Source organism: Dermacentor silvarum, chromosome 4, assembly GCF_013339745.2.
Source record: "Dermacentor silvarum isolate Dsil-2018 chromosome 4, BIME_Dsil_1.4, whole genome shotgun sequence".
Classification (NCBI taxonomy): domain Eukaryota; kingdom Metazoa; phylum Arthropoda; class Arachnida; order Ixodida; family Ixodidae; genus Dermacentor; species Dermacentor silvarum.
This window is the reverse complement of record NC_051157.2, coordinates 207,234,102-207,257,897: the sequence shown is the minus strand read 5'-3', so window position 1 is coordinate 207,257,897 and position 23,796 is coordinate 207,234,102. Positions and strand designations below refer to the sequence as shown.

At 42.9% G+C, this 23,796-nt stretch overlaps 1 long non-coding RNA gene across 2 annotated transcripts in view; it reads left to right on the top strand.

Moving 5' to 3' along the window:
• LOC125944917 (uncharacterized) overlaps positions 1–21,574 on the top strand; it is a 28,881-nt gene extending 7,307 nt beyond the window's left edge. For both annotated transcript variants that reach the window (XR_007466604.1, XR_007466603.1), the window contains exons 3-4: positions 13,465–13,551; positions 21,453–21,574. This is a non-coding gene — a long non-coding RNA (uncharacterized LOC125944917). The remainder of the gene's footprint in view (positions 1–13,464; positions 13,552–21,452) is intronic.
• The last annotated feature ends 2,222 nt before the right edge of the window (positions 21,575–23,796 follow it).

Here is a 23,796-nt window from a genome sequence, read left to right as displayed (position 1 = left end):
AAAAGGTAAGTAATCGTGCTGGTTAACTACACGCGGGCGAAGTTATGACTGGTGTTGTAGACGTCTGTTACCAGCCTTTGGGGCCAGTATTGCCAGACTGCCTGCCAAATTTGACGGGAAAAAACACCGTCAAATATAGCGACCGCATTGACGCCGTTTCCGAGACGCACACAGTTGCCAACTCCCGGTAGTACCGTACTTTTGCTCCATAACCCGCACGCTTTGTGCGGGCCCAGTTCTCCGACGGTACGACCCGAAACCGATACGCGTCGCATAACACTCGAGCCGCTTTCATGCGCGATGGGTGCTACGCATACGTGTTGAAGCTTTGGCTGAGCGAGACCGAGATGCGTCGCATAACACTCGGTCCATTTTCTTGCGCAATAGGTGCTACGTATACGTGTTGAAGCTTTTGCCGAGCGAAACCGAGACGCGTCGCATAAAACTCGGGTAGCTTACTTGCGCGATGGGTGCTACGTATACGTGTAGAAGCTTTCGCTGGATCTGAAACTCAGACGCGTCGCACAATCCTCGGGGCGCTCTCCTGCGCTGGCTGCGAGGGGACGACGCGAAACCGCGAGGCTTCGCATAACACTCGGGAAGCTTTCTTGCACGATGGCTGCTACCGCGCAAGAAAGCGGCCCGAGTGTTGTGCGACGCGTCTCAGTTTTGCATCGTCCCGTCGCAGCCAGCGCAAGAGAGCGCCCCGAGGAATGTGCGACGCGTCAGAGTTTCAGATCCAGCGAAAGCTTCAACACGTATACGTAGCACCCATCGCGCAAGAAAGCGGCCCGAGTGTTATGCGACGCGTCTCGGCTTCGCTCAGCGAAAGCTTCAACACGTATACGTCGTACCGTCGGAGAACTGGGCCCGCACAAAGCGCGCGGGTTATGCAGCAAATTGCAGTACTACCGGGAGCTGGCAACTCTGCGCGCCTCGGAAACGGCGTCAATGCGGCCGCTATATTTGACAGTGTTTTCGCCGTCAAATTGGGCAGGCAGTCTGGCAATACTGGCCCAAAGTCTGGCAACAGACTTCTACAACACCAGCCAGAACTTTGCCCACGCGTATTGTGCGAGCTTCTCGTGTGTGCATAGCGTGCGCGAACGTAGGAAATAGAAGTGCCGCGACAGCAGTGAAACCTGTGCTGACGCTTGCTGAACGCTGATTGTCAGCACATAGTTACGCAAGTTTATTGCTTCTATGCGAAATTGAAAATCTTGATAAGCGTTTTCTTCCGATGAGAATTAGAACGTTCGGAAATAATCGTGTTCATCATGTGCGCGCTGTGCGTGAGCTCCCGCTTTTCTGCTGAAGTTGCATAATAACGACTCATTTGCCTCTTCACCTATTCTTATTGCAATGACGTTTCCTGGCTTATAAATGCTTCGGCGTTGTGAATAATCTGTGCTTACGGAGTTTTCGGTTTACGACAGTTCTAGAGAAAAAAAATGTAAGCAATCACAGCTTGCTACTAGTACAACTTACTTTTAAAGATGAGATGTTTTGACATACCTTATACGTAACTAAACATGACAGGGGAAAGTTGCTTAAACTGAGTCATGAAAAAAATTTATTGTTTTGTAAACAAACATTTCTTTGCTATGTGCTGCTGCTGCGTGTCAATAATTTTACTGTGATGAAAGGGTCCCCATTATCAAGACATTCATCAGGGACCTCTACTTTGTGCTCTGTTGCCACCCTGCACTCATGCAAACATTGTTTTCGTGTCTATATTTAGATGCTCCATGCATGTGTAGACAATTTGACCGCTTTATAAAGCTATGCGCCACTGCTATAAGTTGACACAGAACTTATTTTATAGTTGCGAGGCTGTGACCCACAGCAGTGCCCACATAACAAAAGAGCCACCAGACCCCTTGGCTATGTATGCCTGCCGTAGCGCAGCGTGTTCTCTGGATGGTCGGTTCAGGTATGTATGTAGTGTACGTGTTCCAAAACGTAGCATCTCGGTATCATTCATGGATAAGTTAATAGACGTTACTCAAAACAGCTTACTAAATAGTCCAAATATTTATGCAACTTGCTGTTTATTTGTGTTCATAGCTGTTATGCACACCTTATCCTGTTCTATATAAAACTAGACCTAACATGTCCTGATAAGTATTTTTACTTGCATCAATCGCTTCGCTGAAAGTTACATTTTAATTTTGTTTAGTACACACTCAATCACTTTTTATTTTGGTTTTCTTGTTTTGAAACTGTTTCATATGCTGTAGGTTTTATTTCCGAATTTTTTGTGTTTATGCTACACTCTTGTGCAGCTTCTGTGCATGTAAGAAGTAAGTATAATGGGGCAAATATGTCATAGGTGTAAGCACACAGTGTGCTTACCATTGTTTAACATTCATATTTACAATCTTTTCTGTCTTGTTACCAGAATAACTGCAACTGGCAAATACACATTTGATGAGCTTAAACTTCTTGAAATGATACATGAAGGCCAGTATTCACTGTGCTGCAGTTACTACAGTTCTGAATTGTATTCTAGTAAGCTTGCTTTTTTTTCTCCCATTTTTTAGTATTCTTGGCAAGCTATCCCCATTCATGCAAGTAGGCATTGTAGCAGTTGTGAGTCTGTTTCCAGTTACATCATTTTTCACTTTAGGTCAACACAGCATAGAACACATACTTAACTGGTAGGTAGTTCATTTTATTGATGCTCTATCATTAAAAAGGAACACTATTTCGAACATTGTGCGAAACTGGCTGCTTGCTCTTGCTATGGTGTTTTCTGGCTATTGCAATGTTGCTCGTCAAGTGAATTTGATTTCAACTACGCCACACAGAACATTCTGATTGGCTTTAGTGTAATTTTATTAGTGACGATCAACCAACAAGCCCTAATTGTACAGCTGTCAAGACTTATTTCTAATACTTTGGGTCCCTTTTCATATCTTCTGTTTCATCCTGTGTATTCTGTCAGCACAGTGGGCAGTCGGTCTATTCATTCTGCTTGGTGCTGCTCAGGTCAGAATATGTTCAACCAGCAAGTGCAAATTATAATGATATCTTTAAGACTTCGTTTACTGAGTGGATGAATTGAAAGCATTATATCTAATTTTAAGAGTATATTTCACAAAAATACCAGTGTCTAGAACAAGCATCATCTGCACAGCAACTCTTATAGATTTAAGTTACGTAGGCAAATATCTATAGCTATGTATACTAGTGCATATACTTTCTACATGTTAGCTAGTGCTTTAGGTACACGAAACAGCCTATGTTGTCACTACTCAAGTCAAATTTATGGTTGATGCGCCGCTTGTTTTTGTTGTGCACTTACACTTACTTCTGTGGTATCTTAAGCACTGTAGACGCCTGACAGCTGAAGTATTTGTAGTAGTGTCGAAGCTAACTTGGCACCTACTATTGCTACAGTATGCCAACAGATACCTATCACCGTATTTGTGCATTTCCTGAGTACCAGCCGTGTTTGCTAGGTGAAATTTGTAGTGTACTTATGAGTTTGCCGGTCAGTTCATGTAACTTTTCAGGATAGAATTTACACGGGGAGGAAAAGGGTACCATACAACATGACTGCTGCTAACTGACCTTTTTTTGATGGAAGGATTAAAAATAACAACACTGGATGTGTGCTCATATTGTGCACAATTTTTTTAGAGGGAAGGCGTAAGTTGTAATATAAAGGCATAAAATCACGATAAACGGTATTTGTGTAAAAAAAATTAAATATGCTCAGACTAACTTCCATCACTTGTCATCTAGAAAGGACGCCTTTTTTTCATGAATTGATCATGGATCATCAAGGGAAGCAGTAGAGCTGTTTTCTGAATTTTTTTGTTTTTCAAACCTTAGTAGCCGCTGCTCGCATGAGGGGACACTGTGGAGGCTGAATTCACCAAAGCGATGTGCTTATGCATTCGAATAAGTGTGTTTTGTTCCGATAACAATATGTGGTTTCTTGTTTGGACATTACAGTGTGTTCGAAAGTAAAAAGTCAAATTAACCGAGGTCAAGTTACTGAGAGTTGACTGTATATATGTGTGATTTTTCGTTGTATTGTTGTGTAGGTAGCCGACATAAAACTTCCTTTTGCTGTTCTTTTTTTCGTTAAAGCGCGCCCCAGCTATGCTCTGATAAAGTGCGGGCTTGCCAACTGGCATCTTTTCAACAAAAGCTTACCCCATAACATCTTGTACTGCTATAGTGAGGAACCACAGAACTATATCATGGAAGTCCACAAAGCTGAGGACTCGCTGGACGTAACAAGCAAGTGATACAACACCAGTTGCCTGCTCGACATGCCACTCAGCATATGATGATGTGATGACGAATAATATGTTGTGTGAGTGCTCCAGGCTACGAAGACATTGTTTAAACATATCTGACGCTGCACATTAGGGCTTAAAAAAGGACAATTGCCAATAACAGCCCACGCGACACTACAGTCCTTCACTACAGTCGACACTACAATCCCCGTCTACAGTCTATTTCGACACTACAGTGCACGTGACACGTCACTCCTTGTCTGTCGTACTCACTTTGTCCCGTGCTAGCGCTGTTTGTTCCCGTCCTAATGAAGTACTAACCAGCCCAGACCAGCACACTCCGTCTGGGACTTCATACATGAGGCATGGATGGACAATTTTTGTGATTTCTCCCTTTCTCCTCTATTTACCCCATTTCCCTATATAGTCTTTAAAGCCAGTAGTTTCTATGCACGTACAAATTTATCGGTAAATTGCAGTGCAGATGAAGGCAATAACAGAAGAGTCAAGACGACAGACATGCGGCAACTTTTAACAAAGAGATTTATTTTCGCCGACCCATGTTTATAGCCGTCCGTCACCACTTTGCACATGCGCAATTCGCACCCTTAGGAAGAAAGTTTACTCTTTGTCTGATAATTGTACAGACGGTGTGCTCATACACACAGAGCCAAGTCGCGCAAAATTTCAGCCTCAATAATTTCTCGTGTTAGTTGATCACCGCTTCTGCTGACAACAGTACACCGAGCAATAGACGGTTCACAGTCACACGAACTACAATGACATTGAAGGTTACCGTCACGCACATTTTTCTTGGCATTGTATGAGTACTCTCCGCCGGTCATTGATACAGCGTCCTATTTGACCTATTTACTGTTTACCACAAGAAAGAGGGATACAATAAACTACGTTGCTAACACAGGTGACGAACGGAATTTGGTGTTTTTCTTACATTTGTGTGGCGTGCTACGACATTGCCTTTGAATGCACTACTTAAGAATGATATGCAATTTTCTTGATATTGTGAGAGCTTATAAATGTAGGGTATCACGGCCAGTTTTTATGTCGGTCAGGTGCAATTACCACATGACCTCTACTCTGAAAAGCGAGTGGTTGCCATGTTGTCACTGCATCTGACATACGTAAAGTGGCTTTCATACCATACATTCAAAAGCTGTCTCACAGTATTAGGAAAACTGCAGATCGTTCCAAAGTTAAAGTTGTCTTCTCTGAACCTCGGAAGCTTATAAAGTTGTTTAATCAAAGGAAATGTCGCAGTGTAGCACACAAGTGTAACAAAAAGCACAAAAGTCCCTTCGTCACTTATGTTAGCAACATGGTTTAGTGTACCCCTCTTTCTTGTGGTAAACCGTACATAGGTCAAACAGGAGGTTGTATCAATGACCGGCTGAGAGAACACTCATACAATGTCAAGAAAAACGTGTGTGACAGTTGGCTTGCATGTCGTTGCAGTTCGTGTGCCTGTGAACTATTGTTTGCTCGGTGCACTGTTGTCAGCAGAAGCGGTGATCAACTAACACGTGAAATTATTGAGGCTGAAAAGATTGCGCGACTTGGCTCTGTGTGTGTCAGCATCTGTACATTTATCAGACACAGAGTTGACCTTTCTAAGGGTGTGAATCGCAGTTGTGCAATGTGATCAGTGACGGCTATAAACATGGGTCGTCGAAAATAAAGCTTTTTGTTGGAAGTTAGCATACGTCTATTGTCTCGTCTTTTCTATCGTCAATATCTGTGCTGCAGTTCACCAATATGTTGTACCAACAAGTGAAATTTATCACTCACTCATTGGAACTTTCTTTCATCATGAATGAAATGGGGTTTTCGTACCGTGGTAGAGCATTCACTTCATTTGTTAATTTTTGTTGTCTTCCAAGACTGAACTGGACGTAACAAGCAGCCGTGGCATTGCAAGAAAGCTTTATGTTAAAGGAATATATTGATACCAACGTATTAACTGCTTAGCGCAATAAAGGAAGTTGTGGGTATTGTTTATTGTGCTTTCCTTGCTCCTGTGTCCAAACTTCTGGCTATAATCGTTAGGTTTTACTGATATACCCGCCGTGGTTGCTCTGTGGCTATGGTGTTGGACTGCTGAGCACGAGGTCGCGGAATCGAATACCGGCCACGGCGGCCGCATTTCGATGGGGGCCAAATGCGAAAACACCCGTGTACTTAGATTTAGGTGCACGGGTGGTCCAAATTTCCGAAATCCCCCACTACGGCGTGGCTCATAACCATATTGTTGTTTTGGCACGTAAAACCCCATAATTTTTAGATTTTACTGAAATTTGCTTTTGATGTTTTGAATTATTCTCCTGCGTAAGGTCACTGTTGTTTGTTTCAGTTATGCGAAGCTTAAGTTGTTAAAAAGCATTCTTATAGCCTGTTCCTACAGCAAACATGGCTTACTTTAGTTTTTCAGATGGCACTGCATAGTATGATGTAATTCATGTCTCTGCAGGTTACCGCATTATTGACTCGGAAACCAGTGAGGTCTCTGGATGCAAGGGAAGCTACCGAGGGAGGCATGTGTGGAACACTTGTGCTGGCCATCCTCTGCAAAAGTGAAGGCTGGCTGTCAGTGCTTGGATGACTTTGTTATTCTACCCTCTGGGCTGTGTTGACTACTTCACACTTGCTGCCATGTCTGCAAGCTTAGGCAAAAAGACCGGATGGATGCTTGGCAGGACATAGTATCCAACCGCAGTGGTACTGTGCTGTGTTTTTGTACATTGCAAAGTGAAGGGCAGTATTCGTGCTGTTATTAAGAAGTATAAATTATGTTCTGCCATTGAAATAAGGGAACTCGACAAAAAGCAAAAAAATTGTTAGTAGAGTGTCTTAATATGCGATACAAGACCGTGATGTTTAATGGAAAATATATTTTGGGTTATCAAAATATATTTGAAGTGGGTAATCAGTGCTTGTCACATTGTTTTTCTAAGTTACTGTTAAGTGTCATTATTTGTTTGCCAGTATGATGTAAGCAGACGGTAAATAAATGCATGGTTTGACATTATAACCAGGTTTGTGTATGACATACTGACACGTATACATGTTTATCTTTCGCCGATGGCCGCTTTCCACCGGCTAACAAATGTTAAACGTTATCGCTCGGTGCAGGACGCGCCTGTATCGGAAGTTTCTAGAACGTTATCGATGCTTCTTTCCAGTTGCCTGTTTTCACCGACGCTTATGTTATCTGATTGTATGAGCGACGCGAATTGTCTAGAACTTTCTGGAAGACGCGCGCGTACCAGGGATTATTCTGGAACCTTCGATGACTCAGGTATAAAAGCCGACGCGTTTCGCCGCTGATCAGATTTCGACAATCGCCGACTGTGTTCGCCGCTTTCGTTGTGCTTCCAGCGCAGCTTGCTTTTGTGGGCACAGGTTCGCCAAATAAACAACCAGTTTCGTCATACACAGTTTTACGACTGTTTACTTCAGCGTCACTACTACGTGACAATATTCACTACTATTTAAGGTGAACAAATGCATATTCATGGGACATATTCAACCACCACATATTCCTCCTGCACAAACAATTCCTACATACTAGTGTTCGTTCTTAACAGCTGATGTTGGCTATCATGCAATTTCTTGAAAGCACATGCAGCTACCGACACATGATATTTAGAGCAGTAAGTCGGAAACAACGAAACTGATTTTTTCTGTGGCCTAAGCTTAAATGATATGTTTAAAGAAAATGAATATTTGTAGAAGATTTTTACTTTCCTGCTTTGAGAATCTTTATACGAGAACCTCTGCACACTGGACGTGCATGCTGCTCTCTTGCTGTTATAGCCAAAATGAAAAAGTATTCTTATGAACCACTTTGCAGCTTTGCATAATGCACTTTTACTTGCATTCAGCAGCAGCAAGACAAGTCAGGCAAACTACCATGTGAAACACTTTAAAGATACTGTATTAGGGCGAGTTGGTACCGCAAGACAAATCAGCTGCCGGTGCAGCAGTGCTGTCAGCATGACACGGCTGACAGCTCAGCAAACCCTTAAATTTATATTTGTTTGACAGATTATGCATTCCAGTACTTTTCATGTTGCATATGCATGAAAATGTAAACAATAATTGGTGAAAAATAGCATTCTTTTACGTACATAACTTGTGTATCTTATCACAAGGTAAGATGCACAGATATTTTGGTAAGATACACAAGATATATACGTAAAACAATGCTGCTTTCCCCAATTCTTGTGTCACATTTTCATGCATATGGAACATGAAAACTACTAGAATGCATAATCAGTTACGCAGATATAAATCTAAGGGTTTTCAGTGCTGACAGCACTGCTGCTATGTATGTCTACAAATATTCTGCAATGTCATTTGAGTGTTGCTTCAATGTCACGTATGTACGTTGCCTGAAAGCTCAAGTGACATAAGGCTGACATTCTTACTGTAAATACATATATGATTCCGCTTGTAATGAACGTGTAGACGCTTATTCATGTGAGACAGATCGTGGCTGTCCATCTGTCCACAACACAGGCGCGTTACGTCGGTGAGGCAACTGTTAGCCAACGCAGCTCGAGGCCTGTCGGCTTTCAAGGTTGCGTTCGCTGCACCCAAAGAAACAGAGTGTCAATAATTTGAAGAAAAGCGGTATGATAATTATGCATATTTTCTTGCAGCAAATTTTTGCAATTTAGAAAACTTTCTTAGTCACTTTTCAATGCGCTTTAAGAGATGCACGTTTGACGAGCGTGTAGAGTGATCGAGCACATATTAAACAAAATTTGATAAAACTATTCCAATTTCGCAATTTTAGCATATACATATACTACAACTGGGAAGGCGATCGTAGTAGAGAACAACATAATTTTAATAATTTCTTTTAGAGCCCTTTTATTGAGATCTGATTGTCAGCGAATTTGGCACCCAATATGCTAATCTAGCATACAGAGGCAACAGTCTCCACAGAACCACACAGATACGCGAAGTAGCTTATTGTGCATATAATTTTTCTATCCGTGTGCGTAACATCTGAAAAAAACTTTGGAACAGCAGCGAGAGCAACCGAGATAGCGGCGAAAAAGTTACACTTGTGTACGACAAGATTAAAATCAATGGCCAAGTTTACGTCTGGGACAAACATAAAGGAACCCGAGTGCCCGTGGGAAGGAAACCTGTCGTCCGAAAGAAAAAAAAACTGACTAAACATGAAACGCCCTCCAGCCTAGTGATAGTGAACATATATGCCAGAAGTGTTGTGAACAAAAGCACATAACTTGAGGCATTTATTATAGAACATAGACCTGATATTGTAACAATAACCGAAACATGGCTTTCTCTTGATGTTCCAAGCAGCGATATCTTTCCTCCGGGTTATACTGTCATGCGCAAATATAGGTCCTCTCGCGGTGGTGGCGTAGCAATTTTGATAAGAGAAAATATTTACGTCACACTCATGCCGGAAATTGTTGATGCTGAAGCACTTTGGTGCAAAATCATGATAGATAAGTCCTCCCTCTTTTGAGGCACAATGTACCGGCCCCCTAATACTTCCCCTGATATGCTACACGTGCTAGCAAATTATATTGAAAATCTTTTTACACATACTACAAAGCTAATCCTTACGGGGCATTTTAACCTTGCTAGTATAGCATGGGACTCCCTTGATAACAGTACTGATACAACTCACGCAGAGGCAATGCTTGATCTATGTTTTAATTTTGGCCTTAGACAGCTCATACGGGAGAAACATGTGTTACTGCAAAAAGCAGGAATGTACTCAATTTGACGTTTGTGAGTGATGCTATTGCGGAAGACAGTGTTTCATGGGAAGTTGTCGACGGCATATCGGACCACAGAGCTACTAAATGTTATTTACTGTTTGGCGCACCTCCGCCTTCCCAAAGAGGGTGTACACGAATTTTCGACTGGGCGAATGCCGACGACGTCAGCGTTCTTGATTCTCTAGATTACTCTTACTCAACTTTTAGATCGTTCTCAAACGATCCTACAGTTTCTGTAGATGGATTATGGTCGACATTTGAAACAATCATTCAGCACTGCTTATCAAAATATATTCCCACAAAGATCAAACCAGTACGTAAGACAAAGCCTTGGATAACAAGAAACATAATACAGCTAAAACGAAAGCTTGCCAGATTAAGGAAACTGAGAAATAAACTACCCATACCAGGCTACACTACTAAAATACGCGAACACTCCCTGGCACTGAAGTCAGCCGTAAAAAAGGCAAAATATGAATACATGAATGTCACCTTAAGTAATTTTATCAACACATCTCCGTCTAAGTTTTGGCGATACCTTAATTCAAAGTCACGTCATACCAGTAATCCATCACCAACTGAAGCTGTGGCAAAGGCTACAGAGTTCAATGAATACTTTATTTCAGTATTTACACAAGACAACGGTAAACAACCCAACTTCAAACCTCTTCCGAGCAACGCAGCAAAACTAGATGACTTAATCTTAACCGAATCAGGAATTTTTTTCCCTCTTAGTTGAAACAGACCCAAAAAAATCTTGTGGGCCTGACAACATACCAAATGCATTTTTAATGCGCTACGCGGAATGGATGTCAAAGTTCTTTCTGATTATTTTTGTAAAATCATTGCAAATGGGCGAGGTTCCGGTGAAATGGAAGACTGCTAAGGTTATCCCGATACATAAATCCGGTGACACTACCAGCACAGCAAATTACCGACCAATCTCGCTCACTTGTACGGCCGGCAAAATCCTCGAACATATAATCCTAAAACATATAGTATCATTTGTAGAAAAAATAATTGTCCCTAATCAGCATGGCTTTATAAAAGGATTATCTACGACTACTCAACTGATTGAGACAATCCGCGACTTAGCGCTTACAATGGACAAATGCAGTCAAACCGATATGATATTCCTAGACCTATCCAAAGCATTCGATCGGGTTTCCCATCCTAAATTACTTCAGAAACTTATCCACTACCTCGGTGATAACAACGTCACTAAGTGGATAAAAAGCTATCTTGCAGGTCGACGTCAATATGTATGTTTCAAAGACTACTCTTCTGATTGCGTCGATGAATCTAGCGTCCCACAAGGTGCCGTTTTAGCTCCTATCCTCTTTCTTTTTTTTATCAATGATTTACACATTAATACTAACGCCACAGTAAGAATGTTCGCAGATTACTGCGTTATCTACAAGGAAATAACCTGCCGTGAAGACCAGATAACTTTAAACAGTGCACTTGAAAATATAACACAATGGTGCCAAACGTGGCAGATGGTGATTAACACAGAAAAAACAGTTTGTATGACAGTAACGAATAAAAGAGCGCCCATGAACTACGCGTATTATTTACAAGGACAGATGTTGACGAAAGTAGAAGAGTATAAATATTTAGGCGTGATAATTTCATCAGATCTTAAATGAGGCAAGCAGGTAACGTATGTTGTTAATAAAGCACTGGCAGTTCTATACACGTTAAAACGGTCGCTTAGATCCACATCAATAGATACTAAACGCTTAGCATACCTGTCACTAGTTCGCTCTATACTGGATTATGGAATAGTATGTTGGTTTCCCTTCCGTAAACAGTACATAGCAAAATTGGAGAGCGTACAAAGGAAAGAGATTAGATTTATTTTTAATAAGTATCGCCGTCTTGACTCCCCTACAGAACGATTAAGGCAAGCTGAACTTCCCACTATACCAAACCGAGCCCGACTATTTCGTGTTAAGTTTATTTTCCTTCTTCTTAATGGTAGTATGAAAATAAATGCGAGTGACTGCTTACAGCAGACAGATACACGTAGTTCTCGAACAAAACACACCAAGCACTTAACAGAATACAGATTTCACAACGACATATTCAGGTACTCATTTTTTCCACAGGCAATCCGTGAATGGAATCTGTTGCCTAATGACGTTGTCACCTGCACATCACTGCAAACCTTTATCGCCAAGTTAACAAACAGTGCTTTGTAGCTACTATATGCACGCAGGCGCGCTGTGTCGTACAATGGAATTTTGAATCACTTCGCAGTGTCTTGTTTTCTGCCCTGATATATATGTGGGTGTGTATGTGTATACATGTGTGTGTATAAGTGTATATATATATATATATATATATACACGGCGGCGGCGAGAAGAAAGCAGCGTAACAAACGTGCTTGAGAAGATGAGCGGGTCGAGGAGAAAGAAATTACGGCGTGTATGTATATATATATATATATATATATATATATATATATATATACATATATATATATACACGCCGGTTACTACTTTTCCCCTCGTTTTATAGCATTTGTATAATGAATATAGAGTACATATTTACTGCCCTGTTCACCTAAACTTATCTATGTCTGTGCCTACCTAAACCGTGTTCTCTTCAATATGTATCCTGCCCCTTTCCTGCAACAGCCTCAAATGTGAGGCTAGCAGTATGTTCAAATAAACAAATAAATAAATAAATAAATACCAGTACAGAAGTCGGGTGGTGTAGGTAGAAGCTGTACTTGTGCTAGTGTAGCAATATCAATGGCTTCTGCTCTCGACCGGTACCACGCCTGAGGCACCGGAGTAAGTCAGTCTTGTTTTCGCCTGCCTAGACCAGGAACGCAGCTGTTAGCTCAGCCCGGATTGCTTACATACTCTCTATGCACAGTAAGCTTCGTAGGGGGGAGGTTTGTTTGTTCCGACACCCGCTTTAGAAATGCTAAATTAGCGTTTATTGAATGTACACGGAGAAGTTCTTGTAAAGTTTGCCACGGTTATTTCTAAACATATAATGTGTCATTGGGAAATCTGAGGTTGAATAAAGGAGGTACCTAAAAGGGTTGTTATGAGCTCGTTTTAATAATGATCTCTCTGCAGCTATCTGTGTCAAAATAACTAAATTCAAGGATTTGGAAGAGGACATAAAGACGTCTTTTTGCCTAATATGACGGTTCTTCTTTTAGCGCGTGAAGGTGCCCGATATTACAAGTTACTATGCGCATGTCGAACAATCTTTATGTTCAAATATTGCCTTGGTGTTTCGAACTCCATTCCAGTTAGCATAATTCAGTTTTTACATTTACTGAGTTCAATGCTTGTGATACATATGAAAGATCGCACATTTGAGTCTAGTAAAAGTGTTTCAGCAGCTAGATGGCAGTTTTCTGATTGGAATGTATGTCTCTGATTGAACTTTCTTTCGATGTGCAGTGGTGTCATCGACTTCCATGACGTGCCCTCCAGGCGAGAAGCCAGACTGCATGGGAGATGGTGGCGGGTCGCGAGTTTGCTCCTGTGGTGAGAATTTATTGGCGTTCCGTGTAGTATGCTAAAGAGTGACATTAGCGTTTTACAGCCATAACTGCATTTGCTGTGCAAAATCATGCTTCACACAGGGCCACATTTAGCCATTAATACGATTTTCTGTGAGTGTGGAGATTGAAATTTGCCATTTTATTATAGAAATAGCTTGGCTAGCGGTGATCCTTTAAAACTGTAATGGTTTACACGAGGTATTCGGAAATATCAACGCTTGACACCGAAACAAACTGCTGCTAAGCGCCAAGTCACAGTTTTAAAGGCCGCACTTTAAAGCGGGAAGTATGAAAAACCGCTATTTGCTCCTAAGTGAAGTTGAATATTTATATGCCACCTTTGTCAAAATTAAACCGGGAATCTCACCTACAGTTTTCTCTGCAACCTGCTTTCAGAAGAGTAGCAATATTTTTGAGGTAGCAATCCATTAGCGATAACAACATATTTTAGAATGCAATGTTTCCAAGTACAGCTCTGCTTTGCAGATTTATTTAATTAACACAAATTCTTTTCCGGCTATGTACACAATTCCACATGCAATCAGAGGCACAAAGATAGCCAGGTGAACGATGGCCAGTGTGAAAAACTAAAACCATTTATTTTGGAAATATTTTGCTTCACCGAAAAAGCGACGGTACTTGGCTGTAGTCAGAGTGACTAGCACACGCGTTGGTTGCTTTATGTGAATTTCCCTCTACTTCCCTCTACGGTCAGCCGTCGAATATACCTTCCACTGTATCGCCTAGGGTATCAATCATTATATACGTGTATTAATATCGGCGGTGTGGTCAAACATGAAATTTCGATGTGCGGTGTGATCATAGCAAGAATTCCTAAACGTACGGAATTTCTAATTAAAATTTTATGACAAATCAGTAGTCCTAGAAGTGCATGGAACAATCCTCACACACTAAAAATTTAAAATTAAATTATGGGGTTTTACGTGCCAAAACTATGAACTGATTCTGAGGTGCGCCTTAGTGATGGACTCCGGAAAATTTCGACATGCACCTAAATCTAAGTACACGGGTGTTTTCGCATTTCGCCCCCATCGAAATGCGGCCGCCATGGCCGGGATTGGATCCCGCGACCTCGTGCTTAGCAGCCCAACAAATCCTCACGCACGAATAACAGGATGTCAAGAGCTTAATTCACGCAGAAATTGAATAGTTATAACGCTGGTTACATTCAGAAAACAGTGCAATGTAAACACACGTGGGTGTGGGACTGCCACACTGAAATTCTATTGTACGTAATACATTTTCAGCACATGTTGAAAAAATAGTACGGCTTGCAAAGTCTCGTGAATTCTAACTTTCGCGTAGCTTTCAAAACAAGGTTCGTTCAACGAAATAGCATGGTTTCGTATGTTAGTGTTCGTTCCTTCGAATAAATGTTGGTTGGTTACTTTCATAGTTAGGTATTTGTGTAAGATTACACGTTGCATTAGAAGCTGCGCCTGTTCCAGGGTCAAGCTTTTTTTTGGCGTTCAAGATTTGCTCGCTTGGGACTTACTCCGCAAGGAAAGGTTTATTGTACTTATTCCAGCATCCTGCATCGACCTTTCGCACGATATGCGTGCAACAAGTGAACACAGCCGCGGTCAAATTCTTAGCGTAAGATTGACGTCTTTTTATTGCGATAGCGATTATATGGAGACTACAAGCGCATTTCAGACGTCGTCGTCGCCATGATGTTCCGTGTAAATCACAAACGGTAACACCATCACCGCGCGCTGTGCACTGAATGTGCCAGTGAAAGCTTGCGAGGGTCAGCCGAAGATCGTTGGGTCAATGTCGCGGCACGAGGGAGAAAGGCGGGGCGGAAGCGCGCCGTCTTCTGTGGCGCGCGAGGCACGGGGGCGTTCTACTCCGGCAGCGGCTGCTGCTTACGGTGCGGCAGCGCGGGCTCCCAAAACGATCTACAATGTGGTCAAAGTAAGCTTAGGGCCCCTAGATTCGTATGGGCTGCGCGTTCAACGTTTAGTTGGCGGTGAAGCGAGACAGCACGAAGGTCAATTCGCTTGCTGCTGCTGCGACGCTTCCTGAATGCAGCGCTTCGACAGCGAGCTTCTGTGGTCATCGAGCGAGATGTGTTCATGTTCACCTTTGCGCACGTGACACCGTGCTTGTTAATTTAGTTAGTAAGCGTATGTTTGCAAGTTTATACGGACGATAAAAGTAATGTCCTTACCTCGTATAGCTGTCTACTAAATTGCTATCGCAATCGATGCTTCGCCTTTCGGGCGAAACTGAGACTTTTTTTCAGATTCATGTGCTACCTATGGAAGCATGCAGAAATTATAAGTGTCAGACTCAGCAAAGAGCAGTTGTAGTACCAGTTTCAAAAATACTCCTTTGAAAACGGAGATGGCAACAATGAATTATCGTTCTTCTCAGTGCTGAAACCAGCCCAAATTGGTCGTGGCTAGCGTACTTCTGACTTTCCCTTTGAATTTTGCTAAAGTTGCGATTGACAGATATTATAGAATTACGTCTATGAACTACGTTAAAGGAAGTCAGTTGTACTCTTTCATCCCCACTCTCAATAGGTGAAAGAATCCAGCTGCATTCCTCAGAAATACTGCAGAGACATAGTCTATTTATTTATAAGAGGACACTATCGCATGTGTCACATTATTCAGTATGTTTCAATAGTACTCGGCTTTAAAAATGCAAAAACACGAATAACATATGCTATTGACAAACCTAGATAATACTGTGAACTAGCCTTGAAACCGCCTTCGGTAAAGACATATTCGGCCATATTATCACTATATTTGCTGAGTTCGTTAGTTCATAGTTATTAGGGTGTAATGGGATCCACGAAAAGTGATTTAGAACCAGAACAGAAACGAGCGTCACGGCGTGCACTCTTAGACAATACTTTCCATAATGCGGAGTTATGTCGCCGCGCATCATCAGCAAGCTGGATGTTTAGTGTTTATAGGGCCGCGTCAATTGTTTGCACTCGGCGAAAGCCGCTGCAAAAAGTCCGTAACGGTTGGCTGTAAGAGAGAACCAATAGGCGTGCGTATTCACCTGTCTTTTTCCACATCTACTTCCTGTTCGGATGTAGTAACGGCAGGCAGTTCAGGTAACGCCTGAAGCAAATTTTGATTATGGCGATAATTATTATCCAAAAAGTTTGTCTTGTTCGCTAAATAAAAACTTGGAGTACGCTGAAGCTTCGCCTTTATGAGTAGAACGCGATAGCGTTATTGGACGCCGTTGACGGCGACACGTATACACCGTATTTTCTGCGACATGGGGCCCGATAGAAATTTATAAAGGCTTGGTTTTCAACATTCCCCTCAATGTGGCCTAGAACCGAGGAGGTTTAAAAAATATTTTTTTAAACCTTCTTGCCTAGAACCAAAGTACAGCGAAACACCATGAGAATTGGAGGACGCTCAAGCTTCGCCTTTAAGAGTGAAACGCGATAGCATTCAAAGATGCCTGGCTGCTTATCAGACTTTTTTTCTCGTATATTCAAATGAAAATCCGACGTTATCACGTTTGTAGGTTGTGGTTAAGTCGTACTTGACGATTTTTCTGGCGTATTGTACTTTGCGAAATTCAATTTTTGTTCCCTAAAGCCTTGCGCCACACGAAGGGCCCGCCCGGTCGGTGTGGTTCGGGATGACGTGGTTCGGCATGATTATTTCCGCCAGAAGCCGATGCTTACGCCAACGCCGGATTTTCTGTGACACGGGGCCCTTAACACTATCGCCTTAAAACGCCAGGAACTTCGCACACGGCAGGCCATGCGACGGCAAAGGGATGTGTTGGGAGTCGTCTCGTGAAGTGGCCATTCCATTTCCCGTGTCCCCTGTGCAACAGGGCAAGGGTCACCGTATTTTTCATTTATGTAGGACAAAGTTAGTTCTTGGAGAGCAGCTGTTGGCATTCTTGATTTCTTTCCTAATCTGGGAACGGGTAGTACGACCTGTGGATGGGGCGTCGACCACAGTATGATCGATCTAATTTCATTTTGAATAACATAAAAAATTATAAAATATTTGGAACAATAGCCTAATCTGACTAGTGGCCGGTGCATTGCAATGTAGTAATATAAGATATGCGCCTAAGAGAGAATAAAGAGATAAAACAATGCATATTGACACGCACGCATTTCCCCTGCTAACAAATGTAACATGTTATCGCTCAAAGCAAGACGCGCCTTTTTGTCTCGGACGTTTCCCGAATAATATGGATGGTTTTATCTGTTGCCTATCTGTTGTTAACGCGATGGGCTTTTAAGAAGAAACATGATAAGGTGACTTACCAGGATTTGGTAGAGCCACAATGTGACTCCGCTTCCAGCGTGCATGAACAGCGACATACTTTCATATCAAATTTTATAAGGAAGCACAGTTACTTTTGTACTTGGTATGAGATAAGAAACTAGCCGAAGAAATGATACTGTCAGATCCAGGTGACCTTAAGCAGTGAAATTAGAGATCACAATCAAGCGTGAATGTCACGTCAAGGCGATCGTCTGCAATCGGTGGTGCACACCGATGCCTTGGCGCTTGTGCCGCCATTGTGCATGCTGCGCCGAGTCACCGATAATCTTCGGATTACGCGTCGTCGTTGCAATTTAGATGTAAAGCTAGGTTACGAAACAGGTACTGCAGCTGTGGTGCCGGTGGTAGGGCACGAACAGCTCTCCAGATCAAAGAAAGTCGCTTCCTTGGATCTCAGTTTTTGCATACTGATCTCGAGCCTTGCCCTCCTAGTTTCTTCTAAATGTCCCCGACTTGCAGGTGGGAGTGAGAGCCAGTCCTCCGATATATCTTTCCTATAAGCTATCAGTGCAACGGCGTATGGCTTACACGCCAGGAGACATTGTGTTATTCATTGTAATACTTCGCGTTGTTTTATAGCGAAGCTTTATTTGCCTCTTCTCCGAAGTTTTCGGCTGTTGGCTCCACCCTGCCGCTGACTGCCCTATTCATGACAAAACTACTTGAGCCACTACGTAAGTGCCAATGGGTACGCGTCAGGTTTTTTAGGTGTCAGGTGTCAATGGGTAGGTGTCAGGTGCTGGCAACTGCTATGGATGATTTATGTCCAGGGTATAGCGCACACCATTACCGGTTGTAAAAAAAAATAAAAAAGGAAGGAAAGAAAAGAAAATCGCACACACAAAACAGAACTCTTTCTGTGGGCACTGTCACGCAGTGTCTCCCTCTCCTATCGCATCCCTTTCCCCCTCCCCCATTAGAGGGTAGCCAACCGGAGATAACTTCTGATTAACCTCCCTGTCTTTCCTTTGCCTTTTTTTTCTCTCTCTCTATTAGCGGCTGTAGTACAAAGCAAGGTATGAGAAAGCTGCGAGCTGCTGTCTTGCATTATTGATGACCTGGATATAGTGCAGACCAATGTGAGAAGTGAGATGGCCCGGGTGGCAGATAATCTACGCAGCCGCAGACGCGAGCTCCAATACAAATTTTCGTCGTCTCGTTATTGAAGTCAGTCCTTCGCTGTCAATTCGTCACCTGCATTCACACCGTCACCTGCATTCACACCGTCGCTATATGCCGTTGACGTTAAGGCGTTGCCTTTACGCTGTCGTCGCGATGCAGTTCTCGTTATTCCAGCGTCGTCATACCTTTATCTTCATGCAGTCGTCGTCACGCCGTCATTGTCATACGATTGTCATCCTTTTACAGCAAAGCTGTATACCTCTACCAGCCAAGGAAATCTTCGTGTCGGCGTAAGCAAAAAACGCCAGGCTAAAAATTGGATAGACAAAGCATATTTCCTTTGAAATTAGGCATACAGCTCAGCACTCGTTTTCGAAATAAAAACAGCAAGAGAACCACCAAAACCACATAATGGATGATAAAGTGCGTGTGAACAATGGGAACACCCTCCGATGCATTCCGGTAAAGATTAGGTTTGCAGCTGCTTCAAAAGGGGTTGACATCATTCAAAACCCTCCTGAAACCAGTGTCTCTGGTTTCGCTCTTTGTAGAGCCACGTGTGTGAATTCAAGTGACGTCACAATGGGTAATCGTTGTGGGTGTCGTTACAGCATTCCTTCTCCCGCGTATTTCCCAGTAAAGATTACGGTTGCGTAAGCAACTCCGCGTGGAAAAGTACCCAACTGCATAGAAATCACGTTGTGACGTCATCACGGTCTAGCAACTTATTCGGTTCATTCCAGGCTCCCATGGGTAGACCACGGAAACTAAAGAGGCCAGAAGAACAGCGTGAATATAATGTTGTTGTGAAGTAATAAAGGGTGTGGTTAAGTACATTTCACTTGCCTCTGGTTTCACTCTTTGTAGAGCCACGTGTGTGAATTCTAGTGACGTCACAATGGATAATCGTTGCGGGTGTCGTTAACAGCTTCGCTGTCCAACCACCTCCAAAGCGTGGATTGGAGCCGCAGTTTTTTTTAGAATAGCCGTTCCATCGTCGTCAAGTCATCGTGATCTCATTGTCTTCATGCCATCGTCGTTATACCATCGCCATCAGCGTCGTCATCCCATTGCCATGCCGGCGTCATAATGATGTCATTACACCATCGTGGTCAGGCTGTCGTGGTCGTTTGGTCATCGTCATTTTGACATTGTTGTTGGAGTGTTTTATGCCGTCATCATTCTACCATCGTCATGCAGTCATTGTTATGTCGTCGTGATCGTTCTATCATCGTCATGTAGTTATTAGTGGTTGCAGCGTCTCTATGTCAACGTCGTCAAATAGTCGTCGTCCTGCTGTTCATCGTTCATCGTCGTCATGCGTTAGATGCGCATGACAGAGCACCGCAAGTTTGTTTAGCGAGTTTAGCGAAGTTTGTTTCGCAAACAACAATGAAAGCTTCGCTCAAACCGATGCGAACAGCGCGTTAGATCAGCGTATTATTTATTCTACTCGTTCCATAACACATTGTTCCTACCCGCCGTAGTTTCTCAGTGGCTATGGTGTTGGGCTGCTGAGCACGAGGTCGCGGGATCGAATCCCGGCCACGGCGGCCACATTTCGATGGGGCCGAAATGCGAAAACACCCGTGTACTTAGATTTAGGTGCACGTTAAAGAACCCTAGGTGGTCTAAATTTCCGGAGTCCCCCACTACGGCGTGCCTCATAATCAGATCGTGGTATTGGCCCGTAAAACCCCATAATTTAACTTTCTAACACATTGTTCCTATGTCGGTCATGGCAGGTGCGTGCAGGTGTCTTCCAGCAACGGATCTAATGCTGTCCAGTGAACACAACTTGCACGTGAGGGATACTACGAAACCACTTCATTTGCACGCGGTCGCTGCCGGTGATGTGGTCGCTGCCGTATTATTCCGCATCCGTGCTCCAAGAAGCGGTTGATAAGACTTTTCTCGAAGCTAACGCTAGGTGGAGGCAACTGAAATATGCCGCATCTTGAAGAAAAGTTGCTGAACCATCATTGACGATGGCGCCACCTATAAAGATTATGGTATAGAATTCGAGGAACCAATCTGACATTTATAACGCTGTATACCATAGATTAGGTGGTTTAAAATTAAATGACCTATAACAGAACAGCCTAGCTTTGTTGGTAGCTGTGGCAAATAAAATATGACGACTTAGTGGACCTCTGACAGACCAGAAAATGATTTTCAAGCGACTAATTATTGTTCAAGTGTTTGACATCTTCTTTCTCGTAATACGACTACAATTCACTGCGGGACTCAGTAAATCTTGCATCAATCTCTGGCTGAAAATATGTTTTCATATATTGGCCATCGAGTAATCACTGAGGGAAAAACTTTAAAAGGGCAGAGCTTATCACTAGCGGCCGTTCTATCCAGCGAAATCAGAAAATGTATGTTATTTTCGAATGATAATAGTTATCATAATGCCCACATTATTGAAATTAAGCGTGTTATATTTCAGTTGACAAAAACAGTACATGCCCATACCCGGGAAATTCATGCCCTGGAAACGAGCGACCAGATTGCAACGATACGCTTCATGCATGCATCTGCACATGCTGTGAGTACATCCGCTTTGTATTAAGAAAACGTGAAGGAAATCTTAAGATCCACATTGGAGGTGAAATCAAGTATAATGCGTTTTCAGAAGTTATGAAAGCACTATTGCGAGTTTTAGTTATAAACGATAAAAAATATATGCGAGGCTATGTGGTTTACGTTATGGCTGCCCAGTAGCACTTCTTGAGCATGACAAATAAACACTACTGGATGCGAGTCAATGCAGCCGTGTACAACCGCGCCAACTATTACTCACTTTTATGCAACGGAAAATGCATAAAGTCGCTGTAAAGATTGGTCATGCTTTTCTACAGCTTCGCGCAACTTCCGCTATTTAAACTGCACATGATAACAAAATGGCGCCCAATCATGCCACTGTTGACTGGATCGGTGTAAATGTCGCGATTAGTATTAACTTGATGAAGGGCCGCACAAGTTGTTTCAGCGGTAACACTGTTCATGATACTTTACGTAGAAATACTTATGAAATGCCACTGCTTTCAAAACACCGACATAAAAATTGAGTATGGAACTACCAGTATTCGACGGCCGTCGTGTGCTCTAGTTGTGCGGGTTCGTCCGTGGCGTCAGTTTGTGGCTGGCGTCGCTGAAGGTTTGATGGCTACTCCCGCGATGGCGATGGTGTTCCAGTGAGTCTTTGTGTCTGTGTGTAGGATGTTTGCAAACATAGACTCACTTGAACGCATGTAGACGTGCGGTGCCAACGCGACATTTGTCGTGTTCACACTGGCATGGCGCACTATATGTCAGTCGTGCAGATAACCCTACGAATTCTATTTCCCACAGCTAGAGCAACAGCGCTCACCGCTGAGGCATATAAACTCTATAGTAACCAAAACATAAGTGGAGGAATAGCCTCTTTGTTTAGCGTGTGCTAGGAGCAAAAAGCGGAAGCAGATGCGCCTATGTGAACATCCAAAACGAAATTTACTCTGCGCGCCACGTTGACGTTAATCGTGCGGAACGTTGCGGGCGCTCGACAACAGCGTCCACGCTGCAAGCTATTGAAGGAGGAGCGGAAGCACCGTGTAAGAGATTAAGGACAATCTTTTATTTACAGAACGCATTGAAATACTTCTTGCTGAAAATATTTCTAAAATAGTATCCTTTAGGTTTAAATGCATTTCAAATATTCAATAAAAAGTGTTGCCGGGGCCATTTATTGGCACCAAGCGTGCAATTTGGCCGGTTATTTAGTTTGTCGTGTCCACAAGGTAAACCAATTTGCACCCATATCGATGTTTTATATTTCTATAACACACACACCCCTACATTCGCGCGAATGATTGTTTTGTGCGGACAAACATCCTTATGCTGGGCTGAATTCCAACACAACACCTTTAGCGACGTCACATTTTCAAAGTTGTAACTACAAAATTACACTTACAGCAACAACAAAAATTTCATTTAACGGTGTCACTAATTATTAATGTCGGTGAACAGACTACAATCTGACTGAGTACTCTATCCTCCATGAAACGGTGTTTATTTACAGCAGGCAAGGCAGGATAGATCAGATGCTTTACTGTAATTCAACTCTGCTTGCAGTGGGAATCACCCCTGCAGGAAGCGCTGACAATTAGCCTGGTAGATGTTTAAACTGGCGTTTCCTTGTTGCATTTCTCCCCTAGATAAAAAGGCGTCATCTTAGTAATCCAAGCAAATTTCAAGACAGAGAGGTCACAGCAGGGCTTGAGCTAATCTAGGTGAACAGTCCCACTACCGCGGCGGCGCTCATCAAGAAACGAAGAGACGTGCTCTACAACAAAATTTACGGGACAGATTTTGCGCAAACACGCGGTACCGCAAGCTACACGTGAAACCAGCAGCCAGACCAGTGAGTCAGAGGGGAAAATTGTGGAATCAGGGGCAAAACTATAGTGCTTCTTGTGGTACTGAGCTGCGGTCATAAGGAGCAGGCGAGCTGTCAGCATCCTTCAGAATGCTGCGAAACTTTAAGTTCTACCACGCATTACAAAAAATCTAGTTCGTACGGAAAAAATTGCATTGGCGTGGCACGAATTGTGATGGTCGTACAGCCCGAAAAATGGTGTGAACCAGTGGTGGCTTGAGAGTCAGCATTATAGGCGAATGTTACTAATGGACAAGTAAGTGTCTTAGTTGGAATGGTCGGACAGCGACGTACATGGCCAGCATGTCGCCGAGGTTAAGGTTGAAACGCGCTGTTTAGCCCTTCGTCTGCAGGTGACATGCGCTATTAGCAC